The following is a 14,007-nucleotide window of genomic DNA, read 5'->3' on the forward strand; positions in this document are numbered from 1 at the left end:
TTTTAGGTTTTGGAGTCCTTTTTTTACTGATATTTGGTGTTTTGGATTTGACATGCTCTGTACTATGACATTGGGCATCGGCCTTGGCAGACGACGTTGCTGGCATTTCATCGTCTCGGCCATGACTAGTGGCAGCAGCTTCAGCACGAGGTGGAAGTGGATCTTGATCTTTCCCTAATTTTGGAACCTCAACATTTTTGTTCTCCATATTTTAATAGGCACAACTAAAAGGCACCTCAGGTAAACAATGGAGATGGATGGATACTAGTATACAATTATGGACGGACTGCCGAGTGCCGACACAGAGGTAGCCACAGCCGTGAACTACCGTACTGTACTGTGTCTGCTGCTAATATAGACTGGTTGATAAAGAGATGTCGTAGTATGTACGTATAAAGAAGAAAGAAAAAAAAACCACGGTTAGGTGGTATACAATTATGGACGGACTGCCGAGTGCCGACACAGAGGTAGCCACAGCCGTGAACTACCGTACTGTACTGTGTCTGCTGCTAATATAGACTGGTTGATAAAGAGATGTCGTAGTATGTATGTATAAAGAAGAAAGAAAAAAAAACCACGGTTAGGTGGTATACAATTATGGACGGACTGCCGAGTGCCGACACAGAGGTAGCCACAGCCGTGAACTACCGTACTGTACTGTGTCTGCTGCTAATATAGACTGGTTGATAAAGAGATGTCGTAGTATGTACGTATAAAGAAGAAAGAAAAAAAAACCACGGTTAGGTGGTATACAATTATGGACGGACTGCCGAGTGCCGACACAGAGGTAGCCACAGCCGTGAACTACCGTACTGTACTGTGTCTGCTGCTAATATAGACTGGTTGATAAAGAGATGTCGTAGTATGTATGTATAAAGAAGAAAGAAAAAAAAACCACGGTTAGGTGGTATACAATTATGGACGGACTGCCGAGTGCCGACACAGAGGTAGTCACAGCCGTGAACTACCGTACTGTACTGTGTCCGCTGCTAATATAGACTGGTTGATAAAGAGATGTCGTAGTATGTATGTATAAAGAAGAAAGAAAAAAAAAACACGGTTAGGTGGTATACAATTATGGACGGACTGCCGAGTGCCGACACAGAGGTAGCCACAGCCGTGAACTACCGTACTGTACTGTGTCTGCTGCTAATATAGACTGGTTGATAAAGAGATGTCGTAGTATGTACGTATAAAGAAGAAAGAAAAAAAAACCACGGTTAGGTGGTATACAATTATGGACTGACTGCCGAGTGCCGACACAGAGGTAGCCACAGCCGTGAACTACCGTACTGTACTGTGTCTGCTGCTAGTATAGACTGGTTGATAAAGAGATGTCGTAGTATGTATGTATAAAGAAGAAAGAAAAAAAAACCACGGTTAGGTGGTATGCAATTATGGACGGACTGCCGAGTGCCGACACAGAGGTAGCCACAGCCGTGAACTACCGTACTGTACTGTGTCTGCTGCTAGTATAGACTGGTTGATAAAGAGATGTCGTAGTATGTATGTATAAAGAAGAAAGAAAAAAAAACCACGGTTAGGTGGTATACAATTATGGACGGACTGCCGAGTGCCGACACAGAGGTAGCTACAGCCGTGAACTACCGTACTGTGTCTGCTGCGACTGGATGATAAATAATGATATAAAAAATATATATATATCACTACTGCAGCCGGACAGGTATATATATTATATAATGACGGACCTGCTGGACACTGTCTGTCAGCAGAATGAGTTTTTTATAGAATAAAAAAAAAAACACCACACAAGTGAAGTCACACGACGAGTGTTTAACTTTTTCAGGCAATCACAATATAGTATACTACTAACTATACTGGTGGTCAGTGTGGTCAGGTCACTGGTCAGTCACACTGGCAGTGGCACTCCTGCAGCAAAAGTGTGCACTGTTTAATTTTAATATAATATGTACTCCTGGCTCCTGCTATAACCTATAACTGGCACTGCAGTGCTCCCCAGTCTCCCCCACAATTATAAGCTGTGTGAGCTGAGCACAGTCAGATATATAATATATACATAGATGATGCAGCACACTGGGCTGAGCAGTGCACACAGATATGGTATGTGACTGAGTCACTGTGTGTATCGTTTTTTTCAGGCAGAGAACGGATATATTAAATAAAACTGCACTGTCTGGTGGTCACTGTGGTCAGTCACTAGTAAACTCTGCACTCTCTTCTACAGTACTCCTAAGCTCCAGTAAATCAGGTCAATCTCTCTCTCTCTCTCTCTCCTAATCTAAATCACTGTACTCCCTAACAGCTGCTCCCCGTCCCCAATCCTCCCCACAATTATAACTAAGTCACTCAGTCTTTACTCTTTTCTACTATAACGGAGAGGACGCCAGCCACGTCCTCTCCCTATCAATCTCAATGCACGTGTGAAAATGGCGGCGACGCGCGGCTCCTTATATAGAATCCGAGTCTCGCGAGAATCCGACAGCGTCATGATGACATTCGGGCGCGCTCGGGTTAACCGAGCAAGGCGGGAAGATCCGAGTCGCTCGGACCCGTGAAAAAAAACATGAAGTTCGTGCTGGTTCGGATTCAGAGAAACCGAACCCGCTCATCTCTAGTAAAAAGCCCAAACATGATTCTCTGCAGATACGTACTTTGATTACCTCACAAAACTGGGAACAGTTAGACAGTGATTCTGAGGTAGAATATGAGGAAGATGTAACAGGGCAGCTACACCCTTGCAAACATATTACTTGCACTTCCATACAAGAGAATAGACAAATTAATGGGACGCCTAATCAGTTTGTTTGCACTAACTGTATACAAACCACAGTAGATGATAAGAATGTAGTTAAAACTGCAGATCCAAAAAAAGGATGTTGAAATTCACAGACAACAGTGTGAAGTTTTAGCACTCTCACATACAGCTCAGTAGTTTCAGCCCAGATAGTGATGAAATCAAGGGGGGCTGTTCAGAGTTAGGAGGGACTGATGTTGATACCCACAAGATTTCACAAACTGCAAGTGTGAAAGAGGGGTTTGATTTACACAACACAGAGAGGGGAGAAAATTGCTTTTCCATGCAGAAAATCTGTAAACGTCAGTTTACGTACAGGACTAAAAGCAACACTTTAAAAAGACATTCAATTCACTTTAAATGGAGCCGCTGCGGCCGCTGTAATTAATCCTTAGCCTTTTCCTGTAGGGAACACAAATTTTGCATTTCAATTAGCTGTTGTGTGTTGACTGTGTTAAATGTCATCAGTGGTGGGATGTTCGTCTGTATGGGGGTGCTTGCTGCTGATTTAGCAGCTTCTTCTGCCCGGCTGTTACCAAGTGAATTTGGGTCTTGGTTGTAAGTGTGTGCTTTGCACTTGATAACAGCCACTCTGTCTGGTTCCTGTATTGCTGTCAAAAGCCTTTTGATGTGGTACGCATGCGCTACAGGTGTGCCAGCTGCCGTCATGAAATTTCTGAGGTGCCATAGGGCCACAAAATCATGCACCACTCCAATGGCGTACCTAGAATCTGTGTATATATTAGCTGACTTGCCCTTGGCCAATTCACATGCTCTGGTTAGGGCGACCAACTCGGCAACTTGTGCTGAGTGCGGTGGGCCAAGGGGTTCAGCTTCTATGATACCTTCGTCATCTACAACTGCATATCCAGTGCACAAGTCTCCCGATTCTGTCTGTCTGTGGCAGCTACCATCAGTGTAGAAGGTAAAGTCTATTCCTTCCAATGGGTTGTCACTGATGCCAGGTCTCGCTGTAAAAGTTTGATTCAGGTATTCCATACAATCATGCGTATCAGTGTCTGCACTAAATCCTCCTTCACCATCATTCTCATCCTCCACCCTTTGTGCCTGTCCAGGCACACTTGGCAAGTAAGTTGCAGGATTTAGTGAGCTGCATCTCTTAATGGTGATGTTTACCGGGGCCATCAGTGATGATTCCTACTTTGTAAACCGAGCAGATGAGACATGTCTGGTTTGGGCGGAGTTTAGTAAGGCTGATACTTCATGAGGTGTATGAATGGTCAGGTCGTGTTCTAACACTATGTGCCCAGCTGGGTGTCCTGTATGGTGGCTGCTAGAGAGAGTGCGATATCGTGCCGGGCTCATCTTCCTGCTCACAGTCCTGGGGAAAATTTAAAACGGGATACAACTGGCAAGGGTTAGCGTTAGTACATTTATCAATCACTTTCCTATCCTGTACCAATGCACCATTGCTTGTAGCCACTTTCTCCCCATCAATATATGGTGGTGGTGGTGCGGTCGCCATTGTTTTCCCGCTAGATTTGGAACCTGCTGCGTGAGCTAATTCCCTTTGCACATCCCCCTCTTGCTGCCATAGATTTAAGCAATCTGTATGTCTAATCCTTTGTTTTCTGGATTTTATCAGACATATCCTTATCCTTAAGTTCTGTAATACCTCTGGCTCAAAGCTGCCCACCCTAGGGAATGGTACCCTATCTTTGTCAGTCATACGTACCCATTTAGACAAAAAGTCTTCAGTGTGTGGACCATATTTTCCACAAATAATAAACCTCGCTGACCCCTTGGGCCACGGCTCTTCAACCTGAACCCTGGCTACCATAAGTCCACCGCTTGTGCAATTGGATCCCATCGCGGACTTTTTCCTTTTACGCAATCCCCAATGCATGACACAAATAGATGGTGAAAGTTCTTAGAGCGCTTTCACCCACTCCTTCTCCGCTGAGTACCACGACTCACTCCAATAGTGACCACCGCGTACCCAGTGAGGTCCCTAATTGGTTTCTATTTACTGGAAGTGTTAGGAGTGACTTACCTTTTCCAGAAAATATCCACCACTGGAGATTTTCCTGAGAGAGACCAGCGAAAACTCCCTATGCACTTATACACAAATCAAGCTTGTGTATGCTCTACACGGCGCTAATGATTTACGCAAAAGCTCATAAAAGGGGTATATGCCAGAGGGTGTGAAGATGATCAGCTCAGTGTTATACATGTTACAGTAAGTTAGAGTACAGTACAATGCATTATGTATTTCTCTCTTATTACCAGGTGTCTCCTCCACTGGTTAGTGACGGACTGTAAAAAGATAAAATACAGTTAGTCATATCAGTTTGACTTAAAATAATGTTGGAGAAAAAAAAATACTGTAATTACAGTACCAACTATTGCTACTGTACAATATATTTACCAAAAATATATTCTGGCTCATCGTCTGTGGGTAAAAGAGAAGAATATTATAAAATACAGTATACAGTAAAAAGTATAGTAATAGTACACTAGTGTCCAGGCCCGGTGACAGGTGGGTAAAAAAAGGGATGCTTGTGACAGGCATGGTGATTCCAAGGGGCCCCAGACCATCAGAAAATTTGTGAGTAGCCCGTATGCCGGTGATTATGACAAAGGTAGCAACTTTTTTTCATTTTTAATTATGTATACTGTACATACAGTATTTACTAAGTACAGTACCGTAGGGCAGCTTACAGGGACAGTACTGTTCTGTATGTGCTACCTATTTACACTCCATGCAATAATGACATATTGGCCCTCATTCCGAGTTGTTCGCTCGCAAGCTGCTTTTAGCAGCATTGCACACGCTAAGCCGCCGCCTACTGGGAGTGAATCTTAGCTTAGCAAAATGGCGAACGAAAGATTCGCAATATTGCGAAAAGATTTATCTGTGCAGTTTCCGAGTAGCTCGAGACTTACTCTTCCAGTGCGATCAGTTCAGTGATTGTCGTTCCTGGTTTGACGTCACAAACACACCCAGCGTTCGCCCAGACACTCCCCCGTTTCTCAAGCCACTCCCGCGTTTTTCCCAGAGACTGTAGCGTTTTTTCACACACTCCCATAAAACGGCCAGTTTCCGCCCAGAAACACCCACTTCCTGTCAATCACACTCCGATCACCAGAACGATGAAAAATCCTCGTAATGCCGTGAGTAAAATACCAAACTGCTTAGCAAATTTACTTGGCGCAGTCGCAGTGCGAACATTGCGCATGCGCAATTAGCGGAAAATCTCTGTGATGCGAAGAAAATTACCGAACGAACAACTCGGAATGAGGGCCATTGTACAGTACACTGAAAATATTTAGCAGTTACTGTACAGGTAATTTTTGGGATGACAGTATCAGCATACTGTAAGCATGCAACTGCGGCCCCCAAACAGATGCCATCCCTAGGTACAGTACGTGCCTCTTGTGCCTAATGGGAAATTCATCACTGACAGTAGCTAGAGAGAGAGATTAATGGAGAGACAGTGACAAGGGGAGAGAGAGAGAGAGAGAGAGAGAGAGACACACACACACAGGTACATTTAGTAAGATGGGAGTTTTTTTTAGAACCAGTGATGTTGTCCATACAGTAGCAACCAATCAAATATTACCTGCTGTACTGCATTATCGTCTGTAAGTGTAGCTAGATAAATCTTAATGTGGAATGTGATTGGTTGCTACTGTATGGGCAACATCACCAGTAAAAAAAAAAACACTCATCTAAAGTCAAAGCTAAATACGAAAGGTGGGGGCTAACTGGCGCTGTATGGGATCTTAAGCAGGCCGTGAGGGAGGGTATAGGGGGTCCCCTATATGACTCACTTGGAAATAGACAATAGCAAAGAGATGTAACCGCACCCTAGTAGGCGCTAGATCCATGTAGATATGATATCTCCAATATAGATGTCAAATGAGGTATCAAAATATGATAAAATATTTAATAAAATAAACATAAAATAAGCCAAAAATATAGAAATATAAAACACATGTGGTGAATCACAATGAAGGCAGGAAGGTGATCGTACCCGTATATTTGGTGGGAGCCGCAGGTGTTGAGAAAGCAGAGTACCCCGGGAAATACTCTGCTATAGGCTCCAGAGATTTGAATCCCAAATGACCATCCACGTGACCTTGAAAAAGGGACAGCATAGTCCCGAAACACGTTGGATTTGCCCTGCTGTGCCTTATTCCATTATCAAGACGGACAATCTCGGCATGCTGTGGGTCACGTGGACGGTCATTTGGGAATCAAATATCTGGAGCCTATAGCAGGGTATTTCCCAGGGTACTCTGCGTTCTCAACACCTGCGGCTCCCACAAAATATACGGGTACGATCACCTTCCTGCCTTCATTGTGATTCACCACATGGACTCATCTAAAGTCCCCCATCCACTATTCTGATTTGTGCAATTTTCATCCGATTTCTATGCATTTGCCAGAAAAATCTGATGAAAAGTGCTACTCTGATGACATCCGATCAATGGCCCTCATTCCGAGTTGATCGGTCGCAAGGCGAATTTAGCAGAGTTACACACGCTAAGCCGCCGCCTACTGGGAGTGAATCTTAGCTTCTTAAAATTGCGACCGATGTATTCGCAATATTGCGATTACTAACTACTTAGCAGTTTCAGAGTAGCTTCAGACTTACTCTGCCTGTGCGATCAGTTCAGTGCTTGTCGTTCCTGTTTGACGTCACAAACACACCCAGCGTTCGCCCAGGCACTCCCACCGTTTCTCCGGCCACTCCTGCGTTTTTTCCGGAAACGGTAGCGTTTTCAGCCACACGCCCCTGAAACGCCGTGTTTCCGCCCAGTAACACCCATTTCCTGTCAATCACATTACGATCGCCGGAGCGATGAAAAAGCCGTGAGTAAAATTACTTTCTACATAGCAAAGTTACTTGGCGCAGTCGCAGTGCGAACATTGCGCATGCGTACTAAGCGGATTTTCATTGCGATGCGATGAAAAATACCGAGCGAACAACTCGGAATGAGGGCCAATGTCAGTAATAATTCTTACCACTAAATGCCGCCTCATCCTCCTCCTCCTCCTCCATGGCCTGTTCCAGTGTAGGGCCTGTGAAAAAAACATTAATGAGAAAAAAAGGTTCATTCCAGGAAATACACTACTGTACAGTACTATTTTCAACACAATACTGCACATACAGAAACATAGAATTTGATGACAAATACTGTAAGAACCACTTTGCCCATCTAATCTGCCTGATTTTTACCATTTTTTACATCAAACCTTATTTGATCCTTATTTCTTTGTAAGGCTATCCTTATGTCTCTTCCATGCACGTTTAAATACTGTAGCTCTACTGTTTTAGGCTCTACCACCTCTGAAGGGAGGCTATTCCACTTGTCCACTGCACTTTCTGTGAAGTACTTTTTTTTTAAATCCCCCCTGAACCTCCCCCCCTCCAGTCTCAGTGCATGTCCTCGTGTCCTATTGCTTGCAGTATCTTCATTAGGAGAATGTTTCCCTCCAGGACTTTGTTAAAACCATTGATACTGTACCTGCACTGTATATTTGAAAGTTTGTATCATGTCCCACCTTTCCCTTCTCTGCTCCAAACTACTGTATAGCTATTAAGATTTTTTAGTGTTTCTGGGTATGTTTTGTGATGTACTGTAGTCCATCACAATACAGTACAATACATGACATTTCAATTGCATCCCCACTGCAAAGTCCACACATGCTGGACAGTATCCTCACATTTTCAGTACAGTATCAATGGCTTTTTCCCTGTAGACTGTAAGCTTGTGAGGAGGGCTTCCCCACCTCCATGACTGTCATTACCCACTACTGTACATAAAGTACTGTTACTACTGTAAGTAAAACAGAGCAGAGTCTAAATTAACCCCCCCCATACACTCACCAACTACTGTACCCCCCCCCAAAAAAAAAATAGATTCAGTACAGTACATTGCTTACACTGTCCACAGTACTGTATTTCTATTTCTAAATTGTACCGTACTGGACTTACTTGATGGGTGCAGTGTGGTGGGGGACAGGGGATGCTGGTCCTCCTCCTCCTCTGCCATGACCTGTGACAGTGTAGGGCCTGTGAAAACAAAAATTCCATGAAATATACTTTTGTATACTGTGTTGAATACAGTATAACAAAAATTCAGTCAGGTTGGGGGAGAGTAGATTTCACACACAGAGACAAGAATGTCGAGGACAGAATAAGGGGGTAGTGGAGGAGGGTTAGGATACCGTACCTCACCCTGTTGGGATTGCTGCAATCAGGATGCCGCTGTCATTCACCTGACCTCTGGAATCCTGACTGCTGGTCACACAAACCCAACCCATTTGTTTAACACAATGTACAGTACAGTACAATACTGCAGTTTACTTACCAAGTTGGGGAGAGGGCTTCTCCTCCTCTTCTTCCTCCTCACTGTCAATAATTACTGAGTGGAAAATAAAAAAAGATTATAAATAAAATACAGTAGAGTACAGTTACTACAAAATTGCACAGTAATCTAAAGTAGTACAGTGCTACAGGAGCCAGAGAGATATTCATAATACAGTAGGAGCAGAATGACTGTCCAGTGGTAGGGAAAATACAGTACTGTACTGTACCTGTATTTAAAACACCTGCTGTCTGGATACCGACATTCAGAATGCAGAGTCCGGAATCAGAGTATGATTGGAGGGTTAGGCTAGTGGAGGGTGGGTAGGATGCACAATTTTGGGCACCATACTAAAAAATGGATATTGTGGAACTCGAAAAGGTTCAGAGGCGGGCGACCAAAGTGATCAAGTGGATTGAGAAACTGGAATACAAGGAAAGGCTTGCTAGGCTAGGCATGTTTACATTGGAAAAGAAGAGATTAAGAGGGGACATGATTAAAATAAAAAAAAATATAAGAGGACAATACACGGAGCTTGCGGAGGATCTGTTTTTTTATAAGATCTGCTCAGGTTGGAGGAGAGGAGATTTCGCACACAGAGGCGAAAAAGGGTTCTTCACAGTGAGGACAATACTGTACATGTTTGGAATTCCCTGCCTGAGAGAGTAGTAAAGGCGGACTTGGTCAATACTTTTAAGAATGGGCGAGATAAATTCCTACTTTACTTACTACACTGTGTCTCATCCTCTTCCTCCAGCTCCATGTAAATAATGTCTGTTTGAATATAAAACAAATTATATATATATATATATATATATATATATATATATATATATAATATTATATAATAAAAATTATATCTCCTATATGATAGCCCAGATCTGTGACTTTGTGCCTCATTTGCTAACGCTGGGTGGAGTCACAACACTAGGCGGAGTTAGTCAAATGAGTCACAGATCTGGGCAAATCTATAGGAGACTAGGAGCAGAAGCAGATGGTATGGGCATGGCACAGGCAGGGGTGCATACCTCCCAACTTTCTTCAGGCAGACAGGGGTGCATACCTCCCAGCTTTCTTCAGGCAGAAGGAGGGACACACGTGCAGCAAAAAGGGGCGTGCCTAACAGAAAGGGGTGTGGCTTCTAGGAGGACCCTCCCCCATTTTTGTCAGTGAGGGGGCATGCCCAGCGCTCTGTGAGCTGCTGGCATGCCCCCAGGGGCAGATTATGAGTCCGGGGGGCCCAGGGCACTTGAGACAGGGGGGCCCTATCTCATTGCTGTGCCTGCTGTGGGTTTGGGGCGTGGCCTAATCACGGGACGCGTGGCCACGCCCCTTATGCAAATTCCGGGGGGGGGGGTTAATGGGATTTTGGCCCCTCAGCTAGGGGTAATTCCAGAGCGGGTGGTTGCTCCCCCCTACATACCCGCACAGGCAGAAGAAAACAGGGAGGCTGCTGCCTCCCTGCAACACCACAGACATGCCAACACGCAGCAGCATGTGCTGACTGTAGCACAATGCTGCTGTTGTTGCTGGCAGGACGGGGGAGCTTCAGAGCTGGGACAGAGCTACTCCAGCCGGGGGGCCCCCTAAAACTGTAGGCCCCCCTTAATCCGGCTCAGCTGCCGGAACCCCCCCTTAATCCATACCCCCTGATGCCACCTCTCCCTCTGTCTGCACTAAATAGACGCGTCTATTCACTGCCGTTCTGCTAAGCAGAACAGCGAGTATAGGAGCTTCCCAACTGCCCCCCCCCCCCCCGCACCGCGGGACACTGCAGCTCGCGGGTTGGACAACGGGACAGACCCCAAAAAATGGGTAACAGTGGGGACAGTTGGGAGGTAGGGGGGTGTGTGAGGGGGTATGCCGTACAGACAGACGGACACCGGCTCACTGTGTGCTTGACCCCCAACATCAGCATAATCAGCAGGGGCTCTCTGGCGTGGAGGGGCGTCACTTTCTGGCACACTCCACGCTTCTTAGCTGCAGTTTTGTGGGGCAAGTGCCGCTGTGCAGGTTCCGTTCTGACTCTGTTATCTCCAGCCCCGGCAACCCCACCGCTAGCTGCAGCGCTGCTGCCCGCAGTGAGATGCGCCCAGCCCATTCACACACTTTAGTCGGCGGGCAGCGCTGCAGAAGTCCGCGCTGCTTGCAGGCTCTGACCCCCTCCTCCCTCCAACCGCAGCATCTCCTGGGGGCTAACCAGTCACTCCCAGTCTCCCCTTACCACAGTGCCCGGCAGCCGCGAGGTCCGCGCCGCGTGCATTCTTTGACCCTATCCTCCCTCCAGCCGCAGCATTTCCTGGGGGCTAACCAGTCACTCCCAGTCTCTCCTTACCACAGTGCCCGGTAGCCGCACGAGGACCGCGGTGTGTGACTGAGGGGGGGGGGATGCGGACGGGCAGTGGAAGCAGGACTCCAGCCTGAGAGAGTCAGCCATGCCAAGTCTCCACCAGTAGCATTTCCCAACAGGTTGGAGTGGAACAGCAGCAGCCAGCAGCAGTGACTCCGGTGAGATACATCTGTCTGTCACCACTGTTCTGTCCCTAATACCAATCTCTCCCATGCCCTGTGTTCTGTCATGTTCCTGTCACCTCTGGCCTTGCCCTGTCACCCCTGGCCTTGCACTGTCATCCTTATCCTGGCCCTTTCACCATTATCCTGAAAAGGGTTCTTCACAGTGAGTGAAATACTCTACATGTTTGGAATTCCCTGCCTGAAAAGTAATAAAAGTGGACTCGGTCAATACTTTGAAGAATGGGCTTGAGAAAATCCTACTGTACTTACTATACTGTGGCTCCTCCTCCTCCTCCCCCGACTCCATGTAAGCGACATCTGTGTTGAATATAAAAAAAAATTATAAACCAAAAAAGAAAAGTCACATTTTACATTGTTATTTCCAATACTACTGTACTAAAGTATTATCAAATACTTTACAGTAGTACAGTGCTACAGTAAGTAGAGAGGCATAGAGACATTCTTAGCCGGAGTCTGGAATGACAGTCCATTGGTATGGGACGTACTGTACCTGATTCTAAAATACCAGCTGTCCGGACCCCGGCATTCTGAATGAAGAGGCTGGAATCAGAGTATGAATGGAGGGTTAGGGGGAAGTGGAGGAGGGTTTGGATACCGTACCTCAACCTGATGGGATTTCTGCAATCAGGGATGCCGCTGTCGGTCACTTGACTGCTGGAATCCTGACCACTGGTCTTGCGAACCAAAGCCATTGGTACACAATTGGAAAACTCACCTCTTCAGACAGGCCTACTGTATCATATTCCAGACCCACCCACATAACCTTCAATGCTTCCCTATCCAATTACATCCTCTCTGTACAGAACACATAACCTCACCTATTTCCCTATAGATTGTAAGCTTGCCAGCAGGGCCTTCCTACCTCTACTGTATGTCTGTCTGTTTTACCCAGTTTTGTTCTATGACTGTTATTCTAATTGTAAAGCGCAACGGAATACTGTATGCTGCACTATATAAGGTAAGAAACTGTTAATAAATCAATAAATCAGAAATGTACAATACAGTACAGTAGAGTACTGTACAGTAGATTACAATTATTACCAGGCTGGCCTGAAGGCTCCCCCATCTCCTCCTCCTCCGCCTCCGTGTCAGTAATGAGGCGATCTGTGTGTAAAAGATAACAAGTATTGGAAAATAAAAAAATTACAGTAATACTGTAGGAAACTAGTGTGTCTATAACAAAAATAATGATTACCACTTCCAGAGCTCTGCTAGTCAGGTGGGGGCTCCTTTGTGGGTGGGGCACGTGCTGCTGTGGAAAAATAACACTGTAACATAAGCAACTGTACAGTACAATGAAATACAGTACAGTAAATAATAGAGATGAGCGGGTTCGGTTTCTCTGAATCCGAACCCGCCAGAACTTCATGTTTTTTTTCACGGGTCCGAGCGACTCGGATCTTCCCGCCTTGCTCGGTTAACCCGAGCGCGCCCGAACGTCATCATGACGCTGTCGGATTCTCGCGAGGCTCGGATTCTATCGCGAGACTCGGATTCTATATAAGGAGCCGCGCGTCGCCGCCATTTTCACACGTGCATTGAGATTGATAGGGAGAGGACGTGGCTGGCGTCCTCTCCATTTAGATTATAAGAGACTGAGAGAGATTTACTGGAGCTGACTAGGAGGAGTACTGTTACTGTAGAAGTGTAGAGACTGAGTGGAGAGAGTTTACTAGTGAGGACAGTGCAGTTTACTTTATAATCCGTTCTCTGCCTGAAAAAAGCGATACACAGCACACAGTGACTCAGTCACATACCATATCTGTGTGCACTGCTCAGGCTCAGGCCAGTGTGCTGCATCATCTATTATCTATATATAATATTATATATATCTGTCTGACTGCTCAGCTCACACAGCTTATAATTGTGGGGGAGACTGGGGAGCACTACTGCAGTGCCAGTTATAGGTTATAGCAGGAGCCAGGAGTACATAATATATTATATAGTGAGTGACCACCAGACACACAGTGCAGTTTATTTAATATATCCGTTCTCTGCCTGAAAAAAGCGATACACACAGTGACTCAGTCAGTCACATACCATATCTGTGTGCACTGCTCAGGCTCAGGCCAGTGTGCTGCATCATCTATATATATTATATATCTGTCTGACTGCTCAGCTCACACAGCTTATAATTGTGGGGGAGACTGGGGAGCACTACTGCAGTGCCAGTTATAGGTTATAGCAGGAGCCAGGAGTACATATTATATTAAAATTAAACAGTGCACACTTTTGCTGCAGGAGTGCCACTGCCAGTGTGACTGACCAGTGACCTGACCACACTGACCACCAGTATAGTTAGTAGTATACTTATATTGTGATTGCCTGAAAAAGTTAAACACTCGTCGTGTGACTTC

Source organism: Pseudophryne corroboree, chromosome 10 (assembly GCF_028390025.1).
Source record: "Pseudophryne corroboree isolate aPseCor3 chromosome 10, aPseCor3.hap2, whole genome shotgun sequence".
Classification (NCBI taxonomy): Eukaryota; Metazoa; Chordata; class Amphibia; order Anura; family Myobatrachidae; genus Pseudophryne; species Pseudophryne corroboree.